The 14908-nt window shown below is 37.7% G+C and overlaps 1 pseudogene; it reads right to left on the bottom strand.

Moving 5' to 3' along the window:
* Positions 1 to 5169: 5169 nt before the first annotated feature.
* LOC149097920 (uncharacterized) lies at positions 5170 to 6384 on the bottom strand (annotated as a pseudogene).
* Between the last annotated feature and the right edge of the window lie 8524 nt (positions 6385 to 14908).

Below are 14908 nucleotides of genomic sequence, written 5' to 3'. Positions count from 1 at the left end.
CGAACCTCTAAGACATTTAAGAATCTTGAAAAATTTTAAGAATTATTAGGGAAGTTGGAACTTTTAGGACAACAGAACTGTATAGGGGGTCCTGACAGTAATTGTAACAGTTTAAATTGTTGTAGTTACATAGGGGACTTTTAAGTAATTTAAATAAGTTTTTTACGTAAGGGACTTTGCCCAGCTGCTGATATTGATCCGTTTTCCGTTTCTTAATAACTATGTTCCTCATTGGTGAGCAAGCCTAAGTTGGTCAAAAGTAAGCTGCACGGAAGCCAGTCCCGTCTACTTTTTCAGTGTTGAAATTAAGTGAGGCTATATTTCGGCCAGCAAGCTCGAAAACGAGCGTTCAGTTATTTTTCCCCTGGCGAATTCAGTGAAAACCAAGGTCATCACTGTTGAGTTGTGATGACAATAAAATCACAGAGCTACGGGCTGAAACTATAACAAAACTTTTAATGTGCAGTTGGAGTTTTGCTCTACAACAACTGCTGCGCCACGAGGCGCCAAGGTACACGTGACTGGCTAATCACATGACTATCGTCACGCGTGTCACGCCACAATCACGATTTAGTTTAAGAGTCCCTGGGACTGGGAAATATCGCCCAAGTTCTTGAAATCAAGTCTAAGTTAGTCAAAATCAAGCTGCGCGTAAGCCAGTCTAGGCTACTTTTTCAGTGTTGAAATTAAGTGAGGCTATATTTCGGCCAGCAAGCTCGAAACCAAGCGTTCAATTATTTTTCCCCTGGCGAATTAACTGAAAACCAAGTTCATCACGATTTAGTTTAGAGTCCCTGAGACTGGGAAATATCGTCCACGTTTCTAGAACTCAAGCCGAAGTTGGTCACAATCAAGCTGCGCGTCAGCCGGGCTTGGCTACTTTTTCAGTGTTGAAATTATGTGGGGCTATATTTCGGCCAGCAAGCTCGAAACCGAGCGTTCAATTATGTTTGCCCTAGCGATTTCACTGAAAACCAAGGTCATCACGATTTAGTTTAAATTCCCTGGGACTGCGATATACTGTCCAAGTTCTTGGAAATCAAGTCTGAGGTGTCAATATCAAGCTGCGCGTAAGGCGGTTTCGGCTACTTTGTCAGTGTTGAAATTAAGTGGGGCTATATTTCGGCCAACAAACTCGAAACCGACGTTCAATTATTTTTCCCCTGGCGATTTCACTGAAAACCAAGGTCATCACGATTTATTTTAGAGTCCCTGGGACTAGGAAATATGGTCCAAGTTCTAGGAAATGAAGCCTAAGTTGGTCAAAATCAAGCTGCGCGTAAGCCGGTCTGGGCTACTTTTTCAGTGTTGAAATTTAGTGGGGTATATTTCGGCCAGCAAGCTCGAAACCGAGCGTTCAATTATTTTTCCCCTTGCGATTTCACTGAAATCTAAGGTCATCACGATTTAGTTTAGAAAATTTCTCTAAATGCTAGGTGGAAGAAATAATTGAAATAAAATGGCTTACGTTATGTTTGCATTGCGTTTTTGGAGGTGGTTTAGAGCCATTTAGGCGAGTTTTACTTTCTGGGGGTTTGCTTCCCCTAAAGAGAAACGAAACTTAGGAGGGCGACCCACTGGCCAGACGGCCCGCACTCAAAGCGCCGTAAATTCCACAAAAATGTTTTAATCTCGTCAAAATTGCCTCATGGCAGCCGTCGTTAACTCTTCTTCCCATTCGCTTTTTCCCGAGGTTTCAACTAAGTTTACCTTAACCACCCGAGAATCGCTGGTTTTCCAGCTCTTGCTTTCCATTTTTGCTCCGCCTCGATGCGTAACCGATTATCTTGGCCACACGATTTGAATTTCGTCACGGGGTATTTTTTGATGCGGTTGGAGACAACTTTGTCACGATGGCCCGGTCGCTAAGCTAGAAATGCAAAAAAAAAAAAAAAAAAAAAACCTAAAACTGTGGGCCCGAAAATTATATCACGCACAAAATATATCACACCTTGCCGAAATTTACCGCCTGTTTCCTAGACGCATTACCGCGGAGTTTGTCGTTCCTATCTGTATATCCGTAGGTGTGTTCCTACGAAATGTAAACTCTTGTACGAGTTAGGTATATATACAGGCGCTTCGGTTGTATTGTTAAACTCGCTGACGAAGTGTGCGTTAGTTACAGGAAACGCATAGGAGAAATAAAGCAGTTTTACAACTACAGTTCGCGGAGTGCTGCTCACTAGTTAAGTTTTTATTAAATTGTTCTAGTCTTCGAGTCTTCATAACATGATGCGCTAAACATATCTCTTGTCTGGTTTATTGGTTCACCGCTACGGCACATACTGTATGAGGTACAAGAACTGGCAAACCTTCACTACATGAGCTGCATTGCTCCGATGGATTTCCTCATTCTCGATATTTGAGCCACTCTACCTTGTAAACTTCTCGTCGTCTTGCCCTACAAATTTTTCTTCTCGCCTGAAGACGAAAACGTAATCTGCTTTACGCGACTCAGCGCCGTTAGATCGACTGCGAATAGGTTACGAATAAGATCCGAAACGACTCTGCTCGCAGGGTAGCTGCGAAAGATCTTCTGAGAAATCGAGTTTTTTTTTATTATGAAATACAAACGCACAACATGCGTGCAAACCATCGGAGGGGGTCTTATAACCGGAATTTTCCGGCATTTCCTTAATCTTCTTTCTTGCCCTCCCAACTTCACCCGTACATCGATTATTCACAATAGAACATGAAACCGTTGTCAAGTATCTTGTTCATCATGCGTTTTTAACTTCCGGTGGATTCATATGCCATCTAGAATAGTGTAAAAAGGTTTCAGTCACTAAAGGAGATGACTGTAGGGTTAAGGTGCGCGTCTGAATTGCAGTTGTTGTCAAAAAAAAGAAAAAAAAAAATCGGTTTCCTAATAATTTTAAAATAACAAATCCAAACAAAGACAGAGTCAATTGGTAGCATCATTGCTACTTTAATTTATCTTTATCATAATCTAATATGTTATATAGCACTAAGTATGCTTTTAAACATCTATCAAATTTTCATATTGTACATTTAAGGTTACAGTATACCTTCGGGTCGGCAATTTTCTTCAAATTTGGATTTTTGGGTCAAAATAGTGGTCGAAGAATAATCTCTAATTTCTGAAAAAAAATTTGAAAAAGGCTAAATATTAGCGGAGAAATGGCGGTTTTACGTTTTCACCGAAGTAAAAGTTTACCTCTTGATTGACAGCCCTATGGCGCGTATGCAATCAACCGAGACGATTTTCGCGGGAATTACCTATATGGATGTCACGAATTGACTACTCAGTTGATCAGCATTGTTGTTCTGACTACCCAGCATTTTTGATATTAGGCGTGTCTCTATTAAGTTATAAGTAAACATAGACCACGTTTAAGCCATGGACCGGTTCGAAAAAGCGAAAACAGCGAAGAACGAATGAAAATACATCAATGAGTGAAGAAGCGAAAGTTCGCCACGCGGATGAAGCTATAGTTATCGTATAGAGATTCGCGCGTAAATTTCACCAGGAGGTTAACGGTAGTAAAGTTTCCCTGCACTGATTGGCTTGGTTATCTGAGAACCCAGTTGAAGGCGTTTGTGGGCGGAGTTTGTTTGCGAAGCAGAAAATTTTTCTTAGCGCTGTTTTCTCGAATAAATTTTTTCACTTGAAGCAGACATTTTAAAGAGTTATAACTCAAAGGGAATTTGTTCAATTGCTCTTAAATTTGGACAATGGCTACTTTAACATATAAACTACAAAAGAGTGTCTGGGAATTGTTAATTTCGAAATACTTTTTCTTCGAGAGCGATTTTTGTACGATCACTCCACATTTTTTAATCCTATTTCGAAAATGTTCTGTAACTTTTTACTGCAATCGAATATGCCAAAACGCAGACACGTTTTTTAAGCGCTTTGGGCCCTGAAACCGAGGAAAAAATTAAATTGGCGAAAAACGAAATTCGCTTTGACTTGTAGCTTTCGAAAGGTGATTCGGGCGCTCACATTTAGTGGTCGTGAAAAATTCGACAATTCATTTTCTTTCCAAATTCTTGGTATAGTTTGATAGCCAGCTCCATAAGCTTTAATTTGATATAGGGTTTAGGTATCTACAGCTTAAACTGCACGCGCTACATCGCTTGCGCGCGAGACACCCCTGAAGGTATACTGTAACCTTAAAATGTATTATACCATCATTCAACCCAGGACCCTTTTCCCTTCGAAAGTGGAAGGACAGACAAATACCTTGTGTTGGCCGGTACGTTCTGCTATGTCATTGGTCCCTTGATAATATAAACCAAATGAAGCAATTCAGCAAGAATAAATTTCGCTGGAGAAAATGTCGGCGACGTCAACCACCAAAAAGATTTCTGCTCAAACTTCTTTGAGGAAATTGGATTTGTTTTAGTTTATTTCTTGTTTGTTTGTTTTTGTTTGTTTGCATTTCACTATTTTTTTTCCATGGCTTTTCCCGCCCTTCCGAAACTTTAAAAGGAAAAGGCGGCCCCGGGACAAGTTTGAAGTGTTCTATTTCCTAACGGGAAACTCCCTTGAAATAAAGCGCCTCTTTACGTTCTAATATGCATAAGCTTGTTATTTACATAAAGGATAAAGGTTAATCCGAGTAACGGCATTGTGACTAATTATATATAGGTAGCACATGCAAGGAAAATTAGCGATATTACATTTCGGTATTATTCTATACCATCTTCAGACTCAATTATACAAGGTTCATCGCCTGATAGATTTACTAACTAATTGAACCAAATCGTTCTCTACCAAGTCATGTAGACTATTTACTAACTGACACGTTGAGTGCTAGAAAATCGCAATATCATAATCGCACTCAAGATGGTGTAACATGACTATAAATTAAATCGTCAATTAACTTAACATCAGTTTTAGTCACCTACTCTGAAACTTAAGATATAGACAATAAAACACCAGATATACTTTTCTTCCTGAAGCACAGCGTTTTGTTTATTTCCTTTAATCTACAATGAAATCGCGATTTCTCGAACCCTCATTTTCTGAAGCCTCCCGATAACTAGAACCAAAAGTCGTTTCCCACTCCTCATCCGCACAGTCTACCTTTACCTCCGATTTCTCCAACAGTCCGATTTTTCGCTCTAAGTTTTGTTTCCATTGGAGATACGAAAAATCGGTAGGTCAGACCTTCTCGCGACGATAATTCTTTTGTTTTCTCATCGTGCTCGTTCATCTATAGAATGAGGGTTAATATCATGTTTGAAAACAACAAAGCTGGACACAGAAACTGGAATAGCTTTTTATAGTATCTGCATTACATGTCACGAAGAGGAACTGCAACTTGTCTTTGTTGCTGAGGTTGTTTGCGGAAGAGAGCAAGTAAAGCTGATCTATATTCTGGCATGCGGATAGTGTATAATATGGGATTTACAAGAGAGTTTGCATAAAGTAAAACCGACACTGCATGTACTAACTGAAAGCGCACTGAAGGGGTTAGTGACGACCATACTTTTAAGTTACTGATAAAAATGACATAAAGCCATATAACGAATGGCAGGTACAACAGAAGAGATACAACAGTCACAATTAACAATGTCACGGTCAGTTTTCTTTCTCTACTGGCTGCACCATGGTGTTGAGGCTGCGCTCCACAACGGACTTTAATAACAATGGACGTGTAAGAAACACAAATGATCAAAAGGCAAATTGAAATAAATCTAAAATATAAGTAAAGATTGTAATATGATTCATCAAACTGTGCGAGAAGTATATAAGCTATTGTTACCAACCCAGATGAAACCCAAACAGCGGCAATTATTAATTGATAAACCCACTTTTTTAGCACAGATGCCTAAAAGGGAAGAACGTTGCGTGCAACCGTTCTAAAGCGATGATGGCGATATTTATTAACGAACCAAAGACGAATAACCTTATTAGTACTATTATAAAATAAACTGTCCAAACTTCAAATGAATGCCACTTCCACAGATTACAGTCTACCCCAGACAAATAGACCAGATCATAAACAGCAACTCCTACAACCAACATAGCTATAACTGCCAAATTTATCACCAGGTACATGCTACGCTTGCGGAGATTACGGTTTCTTATAAACACAATTATCGTACAGAGGTTGAGTGTTACTATAGCAACACTCTCGGCTAAGCCTACAGTCATCCAGGGTATACAGTCAGATAAAGACAGCATCTCAAAGCTCTGTCCTTTTCGTATTACTGTTAGAAGTAATTACTCGTCTGCCTGTGGAAAGAAATGAATTATTAGTGCCAGGTTCTTTTTCTGCTTGTGAAAGACATGCAATTACCAGGGAAGAAAAGCTTGCATAAATGTGCAGATTTTATTTTCGAGAGCATGTGCTGTAATTCCTAGGCTTTCGAGGTGTTGAAAAGCAGTTTTTAATATGTTGCTTTCAATAATTAGGTCTGTTCTAGTTTTTAATATGTTTGTTGATATGTTTGTTTTCAATAATTTGATGTAAGCTCTAAATACCGAAAGCGTATGCTTAAATTTCGGGGTCTTAAAGGAAGGAAATTTGGTTCTTATATATTTACAAGATTTCACTCCACAAAAATGTAGAAGTTGTGTAAAGATTAAATCAAGTTTGCTATTTCTTTGAATCAAAAAGAAAGCTTACTTCAACTTTAACAGGTTACAAAATTTACTGACAATAGGAGATTGTCAGGTGTAGTTGAAAGAAATCTTTGCTATTGTAAACCAAATAAAGCGGTTATTACACAGCTCAGAGACCAGTATAGCACCCTATTCTGTCTTTCCTTTTCCTCGCAAACGTCGTTTAACTTCTCGCCTTCAGAGTGATCTTTTCGCCCGGTCAGCGTTGATGCCATCACTAGTGCTATTTTTTCTTTTGAATGTTTTATTGGATAGCCTCTTCAATCGAATCAGAATCTGAATTAAAAATAACGATGCTGTTGTTTATCTTTTTCAGGCTAAAATGCTCCTGTTGTGACCGAAGATAAATTTGTAACATTGATGATATAATACTGTTTAACTTGAACTAAGAATTTAAACCATTCACACCCCACAACGTGTAGATACGTCTAATCGCGCACAAAGAACTAAGTAACGCTTTTCTTGGTATTAGAATGTTCAAATGGACTTAATTATGAAACATTCTGGGAGAGAGAACATCCGTAACATTGGGAAAACTCAACGGCAAAGCGTAACAACAATATATTTTAGGTTAAGTATAAAAAGTGAACAGCTCCCAGTTGGCTTGATGGTTCATTTGGTAGAGCACTGCACCGGTATCACAGAGGTCACGGGTTCGAACCCCGTTCAAGGCTGAATCTGAATTTTTTTCAGGCTATGATTTCACAACCGCTTAAGTTGTGTGTTTAACTGTGATGGTCAATCATGTCTTTCTCTGCACTTGTATCAAAAGAACAGTTGAAACAACTCTCAAACGTAACTTAGTCGAGGCTCTCCCCTTGAGTTTCTCGTTGGAGAATAAATACACACTGTAAAGAAAATGATATAATAAGATAATTGAGATAAAATAGAACGCAAATACGCAAGAAGTGACCGTCCTAAATGGTGTAGAATCGGTAAAATAATGTTGATAACGTATTGACTAGATATATTGTATTTATTTATTTTCATGTTTTCTCAAAGAGTGATTGTTATAGCATTGTAAAAACAAAGATTATAAAGCTCAGCAGTTACCAATTAAAGTTCTTTCCAAACTTCTACGAAAACAAGTTACCAGAACAAATACTGGGAAGATAAGTGAAAATAAGTTGAAACGCCTTCAACTTACCCAGTTGTAAACAAGATGCTCTCTGGTGAGTCTCTGTGTTAAAAGATCTGATAAATTTTTGCTGTAAAGAGAAAGACGAGTTTAATAGTTAGAGCGAAAATCTATCTTACAAAAGTAATGCACCTCTATAAAAAGATAGACTGATGTAGATAGAAGCAAATACTAGCGGCTAATAATGAGCAAGTTTTTTTGTGTTACGTTAAGTTTAATTCCATTCAATACAAATTGCTTTTCTCGGGATGTCTTGTCATCTGTTTGTGAATAGCACAAGACAGGTAAAGAACCTAAATAAGTTAAGTTAGAAATAATTTAAAAATGGAAATATTTTCCTTTTCTCGAAGAAAAACGTTCCTTTCTCCTGAGCCGACATAAATTTATAACATTGTTGAGAACACGTCACTATTGTTGCATGTAAGCGCCTCAATATTTTACAACAATTTTAGTGCAAGGGGGAGGTAAAACGCGTTGTATGACGTTCAGATCTACTACATCACCATAACGTCTCTCTGTTCAATTAGCTGCACACAAAAAAGAAATTCACTTTCCATGATATTAATCTGTTTTAAGTGACAGTGGACATTATCATCCATTTGGCATAAACTTCAACCCACCTTGATAGGAAACTTTAGATCCTGGTAAATAGACTCAGTGTAAATGAAAGCCAGTCACACTTCAAAGAGAGATATAATATTGGCCTAATAGAAAAATGACAAATGCAATTGAAAACTAAGTGTTAAAATTCTATAACGCTAAATAACTATTGACTTAAATAATGTTGGCAAATTTCCATCTTGGATTGTCTAGAAAACGTGCATTGCACCAAAAAGTAACGAGAAAATAATATGATGGCATCTAGATAAGTTAAATACTATTTTTATCTTGCTTCTTGACCTGAAAACAAAAGAATTTCTATAGAAACTCCATAAAAACGTTCAAAGAAAAAACATGCAGTGAACGAATGTAACAATCACAGACTGAAAACATTTCCCGCATAAAACGTTTCTCTGTTGGTGTTAAAACAGTACTTAAACTTAACGTTCTACAGATTTGTAATCAGAAACTTCTTGGCAAAGCATTTGTTGTGTTGCTTCGCGAATGATATCATTTGTTATGGTGATGACCATCTGAAGTTCTCATTGATTTGTGTTAAAGAAGGCATCAGCCTTTTTCGGAAATTGCGCTAAGGTTCGGTCTAAACATTCGCTGTTAAGGTAGCACACGTCTCTTGTCAATAATTCTCAACCTCACCGAATTCCCTTTTTTACTGACATCTAAAATATCACGGCTGAAGTTAAGAGTTATTAAGCTACGCCCACCAACATTCGTCGCTGCTTGATCTTCTTGATGCTTTTCGTCTTCAAAAAATCGTTCGTTTCGGTTCTCAAAACAATATTAGCCAAGAATGAAGCATACTTTCACTCTTTGAATACTCCTCCTCATTAAATGAAATTCTTCTTCATTATTAACATTATTTTCTTTATTTATGACTGAACTATAAGAACGTTTACTGACGGACCGCCGTGAAGCTTTTGCCAAATGTAGACCGGTTTACTTTGCTCGTACAAAACTGATTCCGGGGCTTAACTATTCTGACGATGGATTATTTTATTAAAAAAACCCAAGTTATTCAAAATTTCTTTTCCTTTAAGACTTCCTCTCAGCTGCCTTAGAAATTCAAAGTTATTCAGGGATGTCAAAGGCTCTAATTTCACTTTGGCGAATTACTAACTCTCTTGATCTGTTCAGTGTCGACTATTATGTTGTGGTGGCCCTGAATAATAGCTTTTCACTGTTATCCGGTAACTGTCTACCTTTCGGAAAACCTTGAGTCTACTGCCTCGAAGACTGTCTTTTGGACCCAAAATAAAACTGTGGTCTAGTTAAAACTAAATTTGCTTTAAAATATGGAAGTGACATGTATTCACCGAGAATTGTTTACAATATTTCCTTAGCTAACTTTGCACTTAAATATAATGATTTTGAAAAGCTCTCATTATAGTATTGGGCATTTCTATTTTTTCTTGATGTTTTTTTCGCCACTAAACAAGATATGCTTACAAAAATAATTATCAGTAAAAATTCAGTGTGTCTTTAACCTACCTTGCCAATAGGAAACTTCAGTTCCTGGTGAGTGGGTCTTACAAGCAGCTCAGCAATGGAAAACAGTCACCCTGCAAAGAGATCATTTGGTTGAGCATGAAAAATTGGCAATTTTGCCTCCACTTATGCAAGATTGACTAGTAGAAAATTAAATAATTGTTGACTAAAAATTTATGCATCTTAATTTTAAGCAGGTGATGACAATGCAACTCTGCTCTAAAATACTGCTACCCGATTGCGCAACCTCAAGAAGTAACCCGGCTATTACGAGTTCAGTTCAGTATTTTTCTTGATCTAACCTGAGAATATTGAAATGTAGAAACCTTCCGTTCTTTTAAATAATTCGAATGAATAATTTGTTTTAGATTTCGCGCTATGTGCAAAAACCGAAGCGTTCAAAACTCTTGCAACAGTTGAAAGATTAAAGGTTAAAGGGAATTAATTTTGTCTTAGGTCCCTGAGCTGGCCCTATTCTCCCAGAGGAGAGCTAGGAATTAGTATATATAGTAAGGGTCTCTGAGCTAAGCGCTGGGTTTAATGTTTCATTTTGAATTAACGCGTGTTCGTGACTGTACTTTATAGTTCAACATTAGAGCTCGACGACGAATCTCGTATAATCTGTGTCAAGAAAAAAAAAAAAATACAGGCAGGTCTTTTTACGTAACTAACTGTGGATCATTGAATGTAGCTTACTTTATTTCCAATAATACTCGACTCGTTAAATTTTCTCATTTCGCCAGCCTCAGACTATATGACGCTTGATTTTAACATCGAACTTTACCCAGGTTTTTTCTCTGCTTAATTCCTGAATGTTTGTCTTTGTTTAAAAGGCCCTTTCAACTGAAAGTTACAGACCTCGATAATTTTCTAAACGCTGCAACCCGGAATTCATACAACAGTTTAAGCCCACCTTTGTCGTCGTTTCTTTGGCCTATAATTGTTCTCATCATTTACGGGATAGCTACAACTTTCTTGTTTTCGGCGGTAAAGGAAAATGTTGCGAAAGATCCCTTTATAAAATTTAGGGCTACAGCCTAGGCGAATTTGATGTACACCCGTATTTGAAACTTTAAAGTTTTGAATTTCTAATTATTAGAACGCCCGCAATACCATGCTCAGTTTTGTAGCAGCTTGAAAGAGTTCTATTAATCGAGAGGTTCAGCTGTTTCTCTATTTTTGTAAAGAACTGCATAAAATATTTGTCCTTACCAACAGATCACAGAAGACTTGCCATTCGAATTCTGTTGTGTTTTCAGATATTGGACAGTTAAGCGAGACGTAAACTTAAAGCTTTCTCCAAAACAGTAAAATAACTGTAACGTAGAAGAGACGCGTCCCACTAACTGTAATGTTTTTAACATGGGCCACTTTTAATTCATAAGACTTAATTTTGACTGGTATATTGCCAGTGTACATGTCTGCTTTAACAGTATTCAAAGAAAAAAGAAATAGTGGAAACGAATTAACTCAAAAGTGAAAGCAAAACTTTCTCTCGGTTTCTACTTTGAGTTTAATACGATATTCTTGACAGCAACCATGGGCGAAATTGTTTGACTATTGCAGCGTAATATAAAGAACCAGCAAAAAAGTTTAGAAAGTCATTAAGCCTACCGTGTAAAGAAGAAACTTCTTAGTGATTGGTCTCAGAGCTAAAGAGGAACAGTCACTGCAAACTATAAGATAAAACTCATTTTACGTAATTAAGTAGAAGAATTAAATGTAAACAATATGTCAAAATGCTCTGGCCTTAAATAGTAATTAGTTGAATATTTTTCCGTTTCGCTTTTCTCCTGTCTGTGACAAAAAGACAAACATAACGCTTCAAACTGAATTTTCCTCATAAGAACTTTGCACTAAACATGCAAGAGCTGATATCCATGGTAAAAAAAAAAAAAAATGTATCAGGAAATATGCCATGAAATATGTCTAAAGACTCTCTAAACTGCGTCACTAATAAAAAAATAATAATAATAATAAAAAAAACAACAACCAGCATTGTGGGGAAGTTGATTCAACCTCCAAAACGGGAGAACAGTAAAATTGCATTAATTCTGAACTAAATACCTTCGTGTAAACAAACTGTCAATATGCTATGCCGTTGAATAACAGTTGGCTTAACAGTCTGGAACCGAGAAATAAACGTCAAGCTACTAACGTAACTAAAACTTGCTGGCGGAGCACGAAATATAAAAATCAAGTTCAATCCTATAACATTGATCAGCAGACCTATTCTACTATGTTTATGAAAGGCCGGTGCCTTCTTTTTTTCAGGATTTTTATGTCGGTTTTTCATAATAATAATAATAATAATAATAATAATAATAATAATAATACTAATAAAAATTTTACTGTGAAGGAGGGAAGCGTAGGGGAAGTATTACCGAGTCTGCGATGTAGAACTGTTAGAATGCCGCGAGAACTCGATCTGATCACGTGTTCGATTTAACCGGCTTTCCCTCCCGCCCTTCCCCCTTGGTATTGTAAAGTGTACAGGCTCGCTTGGCCACCTTTTTCAATCCATGAAAGTGATTGTCTGCCTTCCCTTTTCCCTAGTCTCCCACTGGAGTTGAAATTCTCATTTCGACTTCTGTGCGAAGTCATTATCATGCATAGCTGTCTTCATCTTTTTTATGTCGGTTTTTCGTAATAATAATAATAATAAAAATTTTACTGTGAAGGAGGGAAGCGTAGGGGAAGTATTACCGAGTCTGCGATGTAGAAGTGTTAGAATGCTGCGAGAACTCGATCTGATCACGTGTTCGATTTAACCGGCTTTCCCTCCCTTCCCCCTTGCTATTGTAAAGTGCACAGGCTCGCTTGGCCACCTTTTTCAATCCATGGAAGTGACTGTCTGCCTGCCCTTTTCCCTAGTCTCCCACAGGAGTTAAACTTTCGTTTTAATGGTAATTCTAGTAACGGCCAAAAAGCGTGCCAGGAATTATTTCTTTAAAGACTAGATATACATATATCTATTGCATTGATATCTCAATAGTCTGTTCACGTGACATGGAATTTTTACAGTAACTATATTTTCGAGAAAGCTTTCGTCGAAATTTGGTGTTTTTCAGGTAGTTTAAATTTCTGTTTTTGAATGATGTAGGTATTTTAAGTCAAAAAATGCACAGTTCTTTCACAAATTTAGATGCTTTTTAAGATGTGTAAGTATAATTGCTAAGTCAAAATTTCTGGACAAAGAAAGCGGGGTGCACCAACATCTCACCCCATTCCCTCCGGTTCACACTCGAGAAGAGACGAAAAGCTCAGGATAAAAAGGGATTAAAATCGCAGATTACGATGGCCTGGTCATGTACTGACGTTGCCGCCAATGAAAGGACAACAAAAGTTGCCTTGAGATGGACACCAATTAGGAGAAGAAAGAGAGTCAGGCGAAAAACTACCTTGAGGAGGACAGTGTTGAAGGAGCTGGAAGAAATTGATCAAAATCTTCTGGGACGAAACACAAAACAAAGCACAGGACAGGGTTCAGTGGCGCTGTATGACTGCGCCCTTATGTCCCAGCCGGGACGAAAAGGATAAACGTGTTATAAGTAAATAAATAAGGTTAAGCTTAAGGTTTCGGTTTCTACTGATTGACTTCATACTTCGTACGTGGTCTGCCAGTAGACCATTTCCGAGTTGTCTTTTGCCTCTCTATCAAAACTAGTCTACGTGCGAAACCATTCATATGGAAATGAGTTCCGCCTACAGGTCCATTTTCATGCAAATCAAACTTATTTTCATATGAAAGGTTTTGCACGAAGACTCGTTTTGAAACAGAGGCACAAAGAAACTCGGAAATGGCCTCTTAAAGAACTAGTTCATGCTTTGCGTGCGTATTTGTGATTGACTATAAAGTTCAATCAGTTGGGCGAATAACTGTTTAAATCACTAAGCATGGCTGCCCAGTCTTTTTAGCCCATTAAGGTTATTTCGGGCAGCCATGTACTCTTTTTATTTTAAACTTATTTTTGTTCATTCAATTTCTAGCTGAATGAGTACAAATAAAGTTGTTGTTGTAAGTGGAACGAAAAAGTTTCATCTGGTTTCTAGAATTTTCAACGAAATATCCGTTTGTTCGAATTAATAAAAATGTAGGCAAACAAACTCAAAATACTCAATTGAGTTTTAGTGTAATCTTAGCTTGGTAAAAGTCAGAGGACCAAAGTAGTGTTTGGATTGTTCAGAATGATGTTCACATTGCCGAAATTTCAACTAAAAGAACCGCAGCTTAAATGAAACTAAGATTGAGAATAGGAGAAGAGATTTGCTAGCGTCGCCATCGCTGAAGGGAAGGTGGGTGGAGCAACTCGCTTTAATTTTACCGTCGAGTAGAGAAGACTTGCGAGAGAGCAAAATTTGCATGCAGCGGGTGTATATAGGGTCTTGGTAATCTCCCAGGGAACCTAAAGAACCAAATCGGTGTTTGCCGCTTTGATAAATCAGGTCATGAAATGACTTTTACGCGAATGAGAAAAGTAAACTACATTATTGTAGGAAATTAACGATGCACTTTATTAACGCGATTTAAAAAGAATGGCGTTGATTAAACCCAGCTTAAGAGGGAATGTTTACCAAGACCAAGCCATATCGGAAATATATCGCACATGATAAAAAAATCAAAATTTTTCATTTTTCGCCTAGAGAAAGTCTAGCCTATGGTAAGCCTAGGAACGTGGTGGGTTTTTTTTTTCTTAAATAGTTTTTAAACTCGCCAAAAAATCACAAATTCGTTACGGCCCACGTCTGGTCAAAAACACGCAAAATTTAGTGACACATAAACTGTATTCCCAAATGCAGGCCCCCCTGGGGCGAGCGAGCGGTCAAACGCGAAAACGAGGCGTTGTAGGATAAAAATTACAGATGACCGGAGAAGTGACTGGGTTGACATGTCTGTTTTGCTTTGTGAGGATGATATTCCTGGCTCATCTCTCGCTGGCAGAAACCCAGCAGAGCTAAAAACTGAAGAATTAAATTTTTGGTTTAAATGCAGAAACAGTTCGGGGAAAGGACTGCGGACAAAAGTTTCAACTTGTTAAGTGGTAAGCACTTGAGTTATTCCAGTG

This window comes from Orbicella faveolata, unplaced genomic scaffold (assembly GCF_042242905.1).
Source record: "Orbicella faveolata isolate gen_17 unplaced genomic scaffold, um_ofav_v1 contig_46, whole genome shotgun sequence".
Lineage (NCBI taxonomy): Eukaryota > Metazoa > Cnidaria > Anthozoa > Scleractinia > Merulinidae > Orbicella > Orbicella faveolata.
This window is presented reverse-complemented; position numbering and strand designations above follow the sequence as displayed.